Raw genomic sequence first — 3,899 nt, forward strand, 5'->3', positions numbered from 1 at the left:
GTTTATAGAAGTTTTATTCATAGTGGTCCAAACTTGGAAGCAACCAAGAAGTCCTTCAGTAAGTGAATGGATAAATAAACTATGGTGCATCCAGACAATTGAATATTATTCAAGACTAAAAAGAAATGAGCTATCAAGCCATGAAAGGACACGGAGGAACTTTAAATGCATGTTACTAAGTGAAAGAAGCCAATCTGAAACATCTGCATACCCTATGACTCCAAGTATACAATTTCCTGGAAAAGGCAAAACTATGGAGACAGTAAAAAAGATCAGTGAGTGCCAGGGCATAGGGAGAGGGAGTAATGAACAGGCACAGCACAGAGGATTTTTATGGCAGTGAAACACTTCTGTTTGATTCTTATACTCTTTTGCTTAATATTTCACTTTTAATAGGATATTAAGTTTACACTTCATTTGTGACTGATACATCCACCTCCACCCCCCACCAAGATAGTTATTTTCTTGCTAGATACCAGCAACCAAACTTGGATTATAGTTTCCAGCTGCTCTTGCAAGTAGGTAGGGCTGTCTGAGTGGCTTTTAACAATGGAATCTGAGCAGAAGTGACATGTATGTGTCCTTGGTGGGGAAGATGTGCTTGACTCTTTCTTTTGGTTTCATCTTCCAATGATTTATTGAAGACAAGTGTGGCAACTTCACTGAAGATCATAAAACCACAATATAGAGTCTAAGTCTTTGAATTACCTCTTGGAGGAAAGCTCCCTTGCTGAACAAGAACATCTGTTTTAGACTTTCTATGAGAGAAAAGTAAATTTTCTTCATGTTGAAGCCGTTAGGCAGGCATGTTGGAGTTTTTTTGTTAGAGCAGATAATATTGCCCTAACTAATAAATAATTCTCTAATAAAATCAAATGTCCTCTGTAAAATACAGATGATAAATCTAGCGTGCCATGGAAACTCTTACATAAAATTTAAAAATTTTCATGTAATATTGTGAGTAGAAAAAGCTGGAATATATTCAAAAATATTCATTTTACTTCATAAAAGTTGTATAATTGTCAAAGATCCCTCATTCCTATTCTTTGACATGCCTACGTTCAGAAAATATATTTCTCTTTTGTTTTTCATTGATAATGAAAAAGATAATGTATAACTTATGTTTACATTTTGTAGGAAACTGGTAAAGTTTACTAAATTCAAAAGCTCTGTGGTAATGATATTCTAATAACCGAGTGCTTTTTAAAAAAGCACTTGGGATTTGTTAAGTTCATCCCATTAAAATCAGTAACGTTATTCTAATTCAAGATATCAATTAATTGATTACTGCCATGGACAAATTTAACAAACATTCAGGAAGCGGCATAGATAAATCAGCATTCTAAAACTCTTCAAGTTTCACACTATGGTCAGAACACAATCCTAAATTATTTTTCAATTTTGTGTTTTTCTAACTGCATTTTAAAATATTTTACTCATCATCTTTCACTACATCATTACTTTAAAATACCAAAGCCACTGTTCTGAAAATATATTCATATATGTGCATAAAACCCTTAAAATTTTTTTCAACCATCCTGTATACACATACACACACATATATATATCCAATCCTTGTTACTCATGGATTCTGTATTTTTGAATTCATCCTTTTGCTAAAATTTAATTGTGACCTCAAAATAAATATTTGTTGGCTTTTTTGCAGTCATTCACAGACATGCCCAGAGCAGCAAAACATTTTAGTTACGTTCCCAGCTGAGGCTGCACAAGACAATGCTCTCTTTTCTTACTTCAGTTCTCTGGCTGGAATCAAGCTCCCTTTTTTGTAGGTTTTTGTTAGTGATTTTGCTATTTAAAATGGCCCCCAAGAACAGTGCTGAAGTGTCAACTATTGTTCTGTTAAAAGATAAACTGAGGCATATCACAAATTTTAAGAGTTTATTTGAGCAAAAATTGATTTGAATTGGGCAGTGCCAAACAGGAAGTGGTTAGAAGTACACGAACAAGAGCTGAAGCAGTGCGAGGATGTTATGCATTGGATGTAGCTTTAAGGCTGGTTAGCTCTTTGTGATTGGTTGTCTTTAGGTTTCAATGCCAAAACCTTGAGACATTTCCCGGATTAGACTTTGGTTTACCTACAGAGGCCACCAGAGCATGAGAGTCCCCTGAGTTTAATGGCCTCCTTGTTTAATTAATTTAACAGTTCCTAAGCACCGGAAGGCTATGATGTGCCCTTATGGAGAAAATACATGTGTTAGATAAGCTTTTTTCAGGCATGAGTTACAGTGCTGTTGGTTAGAGTTCAATGTTAATGCGTCAACAATAGATATTAAATATCAGTCCCTGAGACCCTTTCAGTGGATCGGTGAGTTTCTCCCTTTCTAGACTACATATCTGAATAAAACTGATTTTTCTTCATGTATTTATTTAAAGTGAAAAAATTTATTCCAATAGATTGATTCCAAAAGCAGATAAAAGAATCTAGCTGTCTTATATTAAACGAGACATTAAAAAGATTTTCAACAATGCAAAACAATACCATTCTTCTCATTAAATTATTTTTTCTTTTGGTAAATACAATTAATTTTGTTAAAATTATGTTTATTTGTTATAAAACATTATTTATGTTAACCTCTAATGGGTTTATCATTATTAAATGGATTAATAAGAATTTTTCTAATATGATAAATACTGATAAATAGGACCAGTGGCATGCTGGTACTCTGATTCTCTGGGAAGAAAAAGTTCTGATCTGAGGTATTTGACAATTTCTTTGTGATACACACTCCAGTGATGTGTGATGGTAAGCAATTAATAACTTGTTCTCTGAGAGAAGTTACAACATAAATGTCTCCATGTACAAGTGACACAACTTTGAAACAACAAATCCTTGAGTTGGAACTTCATTCATTAATATAAATGGCTTTTAAGCTGAATTAAATATTTTTTAATACAAGAAGATTACTTCAATTTTTTTACACTTTTTATAGTACAATGACACATTTTATAATCTTCATTATTAATATTTTTTAAATCAACAAAGCAAAAAATCAAGCCTTACTTTGTAGCATTTGTCAATTGCTGTGGTGTAAATATTCCTTCCATGGCCAATTTCAAGCCACCAAACTATCATCCAACAGGCAGTGATGAAGACATGTTGGACAGCACAACAGGATGTAGTATTTCCACCTTACAGATAGACCAGAAATAAATAACCTCAAAAAAATAGATCACAGGAAGTTGTAGTAAAATGGAGAGTGATGAGTTTTGAGGATTTATTATTTTGGCTTTAACATAAATTATTTTTTGTAAGTATATGCAATTTATTTTTTAATAATGAACCTTTTTAAAAACTAGCTTGCAAAATTCTTGAAACTTTAACAAGCGTCCTTGCCAGCTGGCTCTACCACATACTGAAATACTGGCACCATGGGCATTTTCAAACTAAGAACATGAGTCACTACATGCAAAGTTGAGTCAACGTCAGAATCAGTTCTAGAGAGTCTGTGCTCTTCCGTTCCAGCACATTCTGGATATGACCTTCATGAAAAGAAACTCACTGGAGCTTCCCTGGTGGCGCAGTGGTTGAGAGTCCGCCTGCCGATGCAGGGGACACAGGTTCGTGCCCCGGTCTGGGAAGATCCCACATGCCATGGAGCAGTTAGGCCCGTGGGCCATGGCCGCTGTGCCTGCGCGTCCGGAGCCTGTGCTCCGCAACGGGAGAGGCCACAACAGTGAGAAGCCCGCGTACCACAAAAAAAAAAAAAAGAAACTCACTGAAGGTCACCCATGTCTCTAAGACAGCTAATGATCCAATACTGAGACCAGCGTTTGAGAACTGCTGAGTTAGTGCCAAGTGAGTGGACTAGCTTTAAATCTAGAGCCCGGGTGTGGATTGATGATGACCTCCATAGTTCCTGCAGTTCAGAATTTCATCT

The sequence above is a fragment of the Neophocaena asiaeorientalis genome, unplaced genomic scaffold, assembly GCF_003031525.2.
Source record: "Neophocaena asiaeorientalis asiaeorientalis breed wild unplaced genomic scaffold, Neophocaena_asiaeorientalis_V1.1 scaffold124, whole genome shotgun sequence".
Lineage (NCBI taxonomy): Eukaryota > Metazoa > Chordata > Mammalia > Artiodactyla > Phocoenidae > Neophocaena > Neophocaena asiaeorientalis.